General features: G+C 41.9%; 1 long non-coding RNA gene across 1 annotated transcript; it reads right to left on the bottom strand.

The window, feature by feature from the left end:
- Window positions 1-4,416: 4,416 nt before the first annotated feature.
- Window positions 4,417-5,605, bottom strand: LOC310714044. Its single transcript, XR_014529550.1, has 3 exons — window positions 5,567-5,605; window positions 5,095-5,151; window positions 4,417-4,552 (listed from the first exon to the last, which is right to left on the bottom strand). It is a non-coding gene; the product is annotated as an uncharacterized lncRNA (long non-coding RNA).
- Between the last annotated feature and the right edge of the window lie 4,087 nt (window positions 5,606-9,692).

Below are 9,692 nucleotides of genomic sequence, written 5' to 3'. Positions count from 1 at the left end.
CCGAATACATCCTGGACCTGACCAACCACTGCCTAACCAACACGTACTTCATCCACAATGGACAAAGATACAAACAGATAGAAGGAGCACCTATGGGATCACCCCTCTCACCGGTCATCGCAAATCTGTACATGGAACACTTTGAAACCAATGCTTTAGACAAGTCAGAACACAAACCCAAACTTTGGCTCAGATATGTTGACGACACCTTTGTAATTTGGCCACACGGGAAGGAAAAACTAGATAGCTTCCTCACACATCTCAACAGCCTACACCCCAAAATACAATTCACTATGGAAATAGAAGCCAACAACCAACTTCCCTTCCTTGACGTCCTAATCTACAAAAAACCTGATGGCTCCCTAGGACACACTATCTACCGAAAAAAACACACACCAACCGCTACTTACATGCACAATCACACCACCACCCTGCACAAATAAACTCCGTAGCCAAGACTCTCATCTCCAGAACCAAACGCCTGGCTGACAAAGACCACTTGACAACTGAGTTACAGAATCTCTCAAATGTGTTAATCGCCAACGGATACCAGCAAAACAGGGTTACGAAGCTAATCCAAAAAGAAACACCCCCCAAAAACCAAGACACAGAAGAAAACAATGGCATGGCCCTCCTTCCTTATATCAAGGGCACTACAGATAAAATTAGCAAAATCCTCCATAAACACAATATCAAAACAGCCTTTTGCACCAACCAAAAAATAGCCAATATCCTCAGAAACCCCAAAGATAAAATCCAGTTAGAAAACCAAGGGGTCTATGAAATACCCTGCAAAGTCTGCCCAGCCACGTATATTGGACAAACAAACAGACGAATAAATGCACGTATCGCAGAACACAAGAATGCCGTCAAAAAAGAAGAAAAAACTTCCTCTCTTTACCAACACATGAAAGAAACAGGACACGAAATTAATTTTGCAGATTCCAAATTGCTCTTTAACATGGAACATCACCACAAGAGAATAATCATGGAAGCCATCGAGATAGAGAAACACCCTCACAACATGAACAAGCGTGACGACACGTCCCGCCTGCCAGACATCTGGAAATTAGCCCTCCCCACAAAAACCGACACCAGAACCAGAGGCACACAGAACGCCATCTCCAATCAACCACACCAGACCCAAACCCAGACCCTCTCCACAGATAAATTACAGACACCATCCAGTAGCCAAACCATAGTGGCACCTCCGGATGCTGCACCCCCCTGCAATCCCTACACAGATCTGGCTGACAAAGGGCACAAAACCACAGCTCGCCCCTATACACGAAGCCAAGCCAGAGCACAACTAAGTGCAGTACAGCCATCTTCTCAGAAAAACTCTTCACAAGCTCAAGAGGTCAAGACACGAAAGCTTTAGCAACTAATCCACACCTAATGACCCTCCTAAGTGGTACTCAGAATATCACTCAAGAAATCACTCAAGATATCCCTCAAGTAATTAATGAACAAAAGAACAAAAGGCACACTAACCTGGGAACTTCCTCTCTGCCCAGAACGTTGGAGGCTATACACCACACCCCCTCAACAGTATTTATAGGAACTCAAACACTGAGATCCTGCTCTGTTCCAGTAACAAGAAGCCGAAAGTACCAGCCTGAAGATGACGAGTGAGACCTCGTCGAAACGTCGCCTAGACACCCCAACTCTTACACGGGAAGACACCCGAAGACACCAAAACCTGCATATATATATATATATACACACATATCATTTTCGACAATCATTTAACACAATTTCATATTTTATACAATTTTTTTGACTTCCATCAATCACATCTGAAAAATTTCCAATCTTTTTCACTTAATTTACATTTCTTAATTTCACTATTGCTTTTAATTATCTTAACTAATAACTCTCTTTACAAACTTCCTTGCAATATTTCATATATTCCTCCTTACAAAACTTCTTGAAATCCTACTAGCATAATCTGTTGATTAGAATTGCTTTTCAAATAATTCACATATTTATTGCAGTCCTCTGAGAATATTTTTCATCTCACTCAGAGCCAGGAAGAGGTGTTTTTGTTTTAAGCTTTTGCATTTCAAATATTATTTCAAAGGTATTTTGAGTCTGCAAACACACACACACCCAAAACCCCACCAAATGAAATAGTTGGGCAAATCTACATACGCATTGAAGTTCCTAACTCTTTTAAGTATGTATGGCTTCCCCCAAAGAATCCTAGGAATTGTAGCTTGGTACCTCCTTCCCAGAACACCAACATTTCCAAAGGATTTCCCCAGGAAGTAGGAACGTGTTATAAGCATATTTAAATCTGCAATGTAGATAAATGCCCAGGATTCCGAAACACTTTGTTTTCCTGCCAGATTCCATGCTTTCTTTGTTTTCCAAGCATTTTTGGAAATATTTGCTTAATGGAGGAATTAAGCGCTTCTCTTTTCAACAAAACTTACAATGAACTAGGAGCATTTTACCTTTTAAAGAACTTGTGCAGGGAGAGTTTCCAGAGGATGTGGAAAATTGGTAGAGGTTGGAGGCTTTATTTCGGAGGGGAAAACAAAATCTTGTCAACACCTTCTTAAAAAAAAGGATCAAGAAACAATTAAAGCCTGTATGTGATGAAACAGGGAGAGAACCAGCCAAGGCTGTTTGCTAATGTACTCACTGGGGTTCTTCCTTTTGTGAGGCTTGAAAACGCTCCAGTCGATCCACTCTTCCTGCTAGTCTTACTCCTCTCCCCCTGCCAGAACTGTGTGCAATCTTTTATGTACTCGCCTTGCACTGGACTTGCAACTCAATGGGACATAACAGATTGTGTATTTATTATGTTTAAATGAACATTATGTCAGGCATGGGTGGGTAGAGGCACTTAACCCTTCCTCTGCTAGCCGATTCTCCCTTTCCTGGCTCAGTTTTGCCTGCTCACCTGCCAGAACTGGGTTCCCAGGTAAAGCCTGCGAGTATTAGCTAGGGTGAGTGAGATTCGCAGGACAAAACTGGTGGGTGTAGGAAGGGTTATTGTGTGGCTTCAATTTATTTTTGTTGGGTTCTGCATTGGGGAAGTACGGCAGAACAGCTAAGAAAGTGAGAAGATGTATGGACAGTCCGGACTAATGAACTATGAGCGCATCACTGACATGTTGCAGAATACACCTGAAGAAAAAGGCCCACAGTCAGTCTAGAGGGGCCTGAGGAAAAAAACAGGAGCACAGCTGCCCCTCACCCAAATACTGATAGCCCCTCAGGTATCAGCGGTTAGAAGCAGAATGCTCATTCCTCACCCACCCACCCCCAGAGAACCAAATTTCTCAGTTCAACGTTACCTGAGATCATCTTCTGAGGCCCTTCTTCGTGGGCTTCCTCCTCGAGAGCTCCAGAGGGTGGTAACATAATGGGCCTTCTCTGCAGTGGCTCCCTGTCTGTGGAATGCTCTCCCTAAGGAAGTTTGCCTGTCTTCATTATACACCTTTAGGTGCCAGGCAAAAACCTTCCTTTTTAACCAGGCCTGTGGTTGATCTGGTTGACATCCTATGCCCTTTTAAAATTCGGCTCATTTCAGGGGGGGGGGGGGTTGTGTGTGTGTTATTGGATTGTTGTTCTTATTTTGATTATATATACAGTGGTACTTCGGGTTAAGAACTTAATTCGTTCTGGAGGTCCGTTCTTAACCTTAAACTGTTTTTAACTTGAGGTACCACTTTAGCTAATGGAGCCTCCTGCTGCTGCTGCGCTGTCGCTGCATGATTTCTGTTCTCATCCTGAAGCAAAGTTCTTAACCTGATGTACTATTTCTGGGTTAGCAGAGTCTGTAACCTGAAGTATCTGTAACCCGAGGTACCATTGTATTGTGATTTTTATGTTGATCTTTTCTGTGAACTCGCTCCCATTCCAGAATATGCAGCTGTTCTTTCCTTACATAAGAGTTAACAGAGCTTCCTTCTGTTGACATGGCTGACCTGTCCTTGCATTGCAGTGGTCAAAGATTTGGGAGGCAACAATGCAATGAATGAACAAATACTCCATGCCCATAAATGCATGGTCTCCGCCATCTGTTTTGTAACTGTAGATCCTTTCTACAGGTGGGTCAATGTGATTCTGAGGTAAACATGTGAAGGGGGCTTGTATATAAATGACAGTATGATGGGCATCATGGGAATAAGGAAGAGCTATAGTGCACTTTCAGCTACAATCTGGGTCTTGAATGTTAAGTGAAAGTGAGACATACTGAGGAGGGGTCCAGTGGTGGGGTAGCCAGATAGTGTATTCCATTCCCCAAAGGGTTTGGAATACCTGCTTTGAGATCTTATATGCAATAAATTAGCTTGGGTACAGGTGTAGGCAACTATCTTTAAATGTCACCCTCCAATATCCCAAAGATTTCATCAGGACTTGTGGCCAGAAAGTATTCTTAAGATTTAACTGCACCTGTTTATTTGGCATTCAGGCAAAGCAGGTTACCAGCCTCTGGGCAAAGTCACCAGCTTCTGTCTGTTTTATTTTTTTACTTTTTACTTTTTATATAACCACTGGCAGAAACTTCTCCGCTGATCTTGCTTTTGTGGTACTCCTGAATGGAAAGACAAATTAAGTTGAGTTTTTCTTCATTCCTGCTTCTAATGTATTTTTCAGCCTTGTTATTTCTGGCTCGCCATCCTTCCCCTTTCCGCACTTTGGGAGAGTTCAAAGTTTGCAGTCCATTGTCCCTCCCACTCTTGATGTCACAAAGAATTAAACCCAACACATGTTCTTTAGAATGCAAGGAAATGCTCCAAAAGCGATTGTAGGCTGTTGTCTGTCTGACAATGCTGAGTCTCACATCAGTGCCACAGAGACTATGAAATGCCACAGGAAGACCTAAAACAGGAGCTCAATTCCCACTTTGTTATGTTATACAGTATATAAGTGTTAAAATCTATGCAGTCTTTTCTCCAAGGAGTTCAAAGACTAGAAACACATAAAGTAAACAATGAGCCCTCAAAGCAGAAAAGCATCACAACAGCATTTAGATCCTATTTGCTTGCCTTGCACTTGCCTTGTTACTCTCTCTCCCTCTTTTCGGCAATATCAGTTGAACATCTAATCAGCTACTATTTTCTCTTCAAAACTCACCTGGGAACTCTTACGAGATGGCTTTTGGCTATGAACCTGCAAAGTCTTTGCATTTGCCTGTTAAAATGATTAGTGCTTAAATGAATGTGATCATCTACTGAATTAAAGCACCACCAAACCCCGCTCTCATTACATGATCTCATGCAGGCCTGGCTTCCAAAACATCCCCGGAGAGTTTTATAAAAATTGTTCATCCCATTGTTTAAAAGCAACCTCTGTTCGAGGGAGGAAATGTGGCTGACATTATCACTTAAAGGGGACTACCAGTGCCAAGACAATAAAAGTAAAGAGTATACTTCAATCATAATATTTTTTAAAGCTGTTTTGTAGCAAACCATGCACTGCTCCTTAAGTTTATTTATTTATTACATTTTTATCCCACCCTTCCTCCAATGAGCTCAGGGCAGCCTATGCCGCACCATCAGCTATTTTATCCTCCTAACAACTCTTCTATGTGGTGTGTAGATATTACCATTATAAGTTTTAGTCACCAGATGGAGCTAGACTTAGTTGTGTCTGGATAGAATCAGGAATTTCCTGTGTCTGCCCTGTTCTTGTTGGGGACTCTGAGATAATAAAGTTCTTGTCTGACTTACTGACTGGCATGTTCTTTAAGTCTTCCGTGACAAGTGTTTAGGATGAGAGATTGTGCCTGTCACTGGATCAGCCAGTGAGCTTCATAGTTGAGGGCACACTTGAACTCAGATATCACCAGTGCTAGTCAAACTGATCCACTGGTTCTTACATGCATTCGTATAATGCAGGCTTGAACCTGGGGAGATTCTGCTGAAGTGCAAAAAGCCACAAAATGACTGTGAGCTTATAGTGATCTCAGTTTCTAGCTGCTATGGTATTCAAAAATATGCATGGAAACATGTGTGGAGTGCCTGGTGATGTCTCACATCTGCTGCATTAGACTTGCAGAGGTGAGGACAGAACTACAGATTATGAGAAGGGTTCCCAACTCTGTGTTTGTCTTGCAGTGCTAATATTGTCAGGAAGCAGGAAGGATGTTTAATCCATTTCCCACTAAGCATTCCTGCCTCTGCATTTTCTACCTAGAGGCTGTTTCTAAGTTGGTTTTACCTATAAAGAAGGAAGGCCAAAGAATATAAGCAATTTAGGAGATGGGACAGTCCACAAGCAAAAACCTGCAAGCTGAGGTGTTGCTGCTGCTAGTATGCAAAGTATTTTAATCTGTAATGGATTCGCAGCAAGCCCATTCAGAGCTCTTTCACTGCTGCAGCAGATCAGATCTATAAACTGCAATGTAAATGGGCCCTATGCAAACTGTGCAAACTTCAGTTCAACTGAAAGGAGCAAACGAATTTTGGTTTTTCACAATGGTCTCAACAGAATTACTTGAACCCACTACAAATTTATTTGTGATAGATTTTGAGGACAGGTACATTTTCTCAAAGTCTCTATCTATCATGCCCCTCACCTGCAGGTTAATCTTTTATTATATATTCCCCTGGAGTTCCAGTTTAAGATGAAGGACTTCCTGAGCATTTACACATTTTAAAAATTGATCTTCATGTTTAACTCCCATATTAATGGCTTACTTACCAGTTTTAGCTATTTCATCTACTACGGAAGTTAATGCTGTAATATTCTTCTCCAGATGTTTAAAAGCTTTATCAAACTTCTCTGTGAGCTCTGTTGTAAATGACTGAAAATGCTGCAACTCCATTTTCCTTATCAAGTGTTATAGGGGATTCTGCAAGAGACACAGATATGTTAGAACTACAAAACTGTCCCTTCTTGTTTGTGTCCAGTACCATTGTTATTAGCAGATTTTGCGGCTTGTGTGAATTAGATTGGAAAAAATCACTTCCAGTTTCTGGAGTTCAAAGGCATTATTCATGCAGGAACTATTTACAAGATGAGTAGAGTGGAGATGAGGGAGAGAGAGAGAGAGAGAGAGAGAGAGAGAGAGAGAGAGAGAGAGCGCAGACATCTTAGCATGTTGGGAGAGAACAACAAATGACTGAGCTTTTAAAAGTGGAGTTAACTTAGACAAAGAGGCTTATACACAAGTGATGGCTGTAATGCTAAACAAGCAGTGCCCTCAAGCGGTTTAAACACCTGCATTAACTAGAAGCTTAGGAAAAAGAAATGTATTTTCTTTCCTCCAACAGTTCTAACCTTGAAATAGCTCATTAGCTGCCATCTCTTGTTTGATACACATCCAGGAATCATTTCCCCTAACTCCTACCTTAAAAAACTTTGCCTCTCTCACCACTTTTTCTAGTTCCAGACTTCTTCTTTTCTGTCAGCATCGGAGCTCCCAGATCTCATAGCCATTTTGGATCCCAGCATAACCAGACACACACACATACACACCTATGACAGTGGCCACTAGCGTGAATGGGATTAGTCAGATTCATGGTAGACAAAGCTACCAGTGATTATTAGATTATTAACCACGATAGCTAAATGTTCCTTCCACTATTAGAGGCAGTATGCTTCTGAATACCAGTTGCTGGGGAAAATAAGTAGCAGTAGAAGGTTATTGTGTATGCATCTTCCTTGTGGATTTCCCATAGCTACCTAGTTGACCTTTGTGAGAAACAGGATGCTGGACTAGATAGGCATCCAGCAGAGAAAGTCTTAGAAGGTCAGGAAACTTTCTGCCTCCATTCCTACTTAACCATGGTCCTGGGTTGCACACATAGTGTTGTGCATATTTATATATGGATCAGGATCCAAAGGCCAATAATCAACAATACCAAAAACCAAGTGAAGGATGCCAGAGTGAGAACCAGATTGTGGTCTGAGAATCCTGAGGTGAGGTTTTGGGGTTGAACTCGAGTCTGCAAATTGATTTCACCTCCTCAGGTGTAACATTTAGCTCCTAATGAGTGATAAATAACCTCACTGCGCTCTTGGCGGGTTTCTTTTACTGTGCAATTGTACCACAGAGCCATCCTGTTACAGCGGATTCACACATTCACAGAACAGGTGGTGGAAGACAGAACCTGTAGTGATCCACAGAGGAAGGTGTGTTATCAACAGGACTGAACTGGGCTTTGATTATTTTCTTTCTATTCCAGATGGTAGGAGAAGAAATTTTAGGTTCTGTAGTTTGTGCAGAAACTTTGTGGGCGGGAGTTTATATTTATCTTTTTAAACAGACTTAAACCTGTGTTCAGTGTAATCCTTCCTTTTACTTTGTGCAGCGATAGTTGCTAAATAATTCCTCATAGTTTCATTTGCTTTAACATAGTCCCATCAAACCTGGAAAGAAAACTGAATAGGTTCCTCCCTTTTTATCACCACATAAATTACGCCGTTTCTCCCAGCAGTAGGTTCCTAGACATTTAACAGAGGATTATTTTTTTTAAAAAAATTAAAAATGGACAGTTGGCTCCCAAATGCTAGTGTAGGAAATATCACAGTATGTTGAGGTATTTCATTTGGTAAACATCCTTATTAAGAATGGCAGATGAGATCACAAATTTCCCCTGAATGGTCTGAATGGTTGCAATTTGAACACAGAGATTAAAAATCCCGGGAGATCCATAGACCTTTGCTAAGGCTGTATAGAAAGGGGCAGCACATACCCTATGTCCAAAGTCAACAGGCTGTACTTAAGAGTGGGGGAAAGATGAAATCCCCCAAACATGAATAGCAGAACCTGTTGTCAGTTAGAACAGTGGTGGCTGGTATCTATTGGGATGGACTGGTTAGGCAGAAAACAGGGAAGCCAATAGAGGATGGAGTCAGAGCCAATGAGAGGTAGAACCAATTCAATATAGGCCATCACCCCCAATCTTCCTCCTCCCTGCTGTGTTCTACAACAGCAACACTGAGGCTAAGGACAAGCCACCCAATCGACAGCTTGTAAGTAAGAAGACAGGCAGGTGGAGCTACCTGATGGGAGACTAAAGTCAACGGGGCAGGGCCCTCTTCTCCCTAATGGACCAGTCTATGCTAAGTTGGAGATATTTAAATATATCTTCTAACTAAAGGTTTTTTGTTTTTTTTTAAAAAAGCAGTTGCTTTTTTTTTACAAGACCTCTCATATCTTGCATATCTTGCAGGGAAAGGATTAAACACTTTTCTCTGGCCGCCAGCAGATTCCCTGCAAGTTGGCTGGCTCCTGTGCCACTTTGCTGCAGTGGAAGGGCAATGACTTTGGCTTAAAAGCCTCAGTTGGCTTTAAAAAAATAGGGCTAGTCCAAGACATCTTGCCTGAGGTGGATGAACAAATCCCCTCTCACAATGTCAACCCAAGGCCAGTCGCGTTATTTTGGCATCTGAGGCAGCAAATCCCGTAAACTCCTCTCCTCTTCCCCAGCAGTGAAAATGTGATGCTAAATAGTTAAAGTAACTGACCATTTACTGACCTGTCATGACACTCAAAATTAGCAGCCTGAGGTGACCCCTCTCTTTGGCAACTGATAGGGCTGGCTCTGCTAAACAGCATGTAGTTGTTGCCTGAGTTTACGCCTCTGGGCTTTGTTACCATGTATACAGAAAGAATGCACATTTTAAAATATGTAACGCCATGGTTAGCGGAAACATTTACTTCAGGGCAGTACAGAAATGGAAGCTAACACTGACAATGAGGATATTAGAAGAGCTCAAAGCCT

The sequence above is a fragment of the Podarcis liolepis genome (assembly GCF_965112155.1).
Source record: "Podarcis liolepis genome assembly, chromosome: 8".
NCBI classification, from domain to species: Eukaryota; Metazoa; Chordata; class Lepidosauria; order Squamata; family Lacertidae; genus Podarcis; species Podarcis liolepis.
Note: the sequence above shows the minus strand (reverse complement) of the source record. Positions and strands in the feature narration are given on the sequence as shown.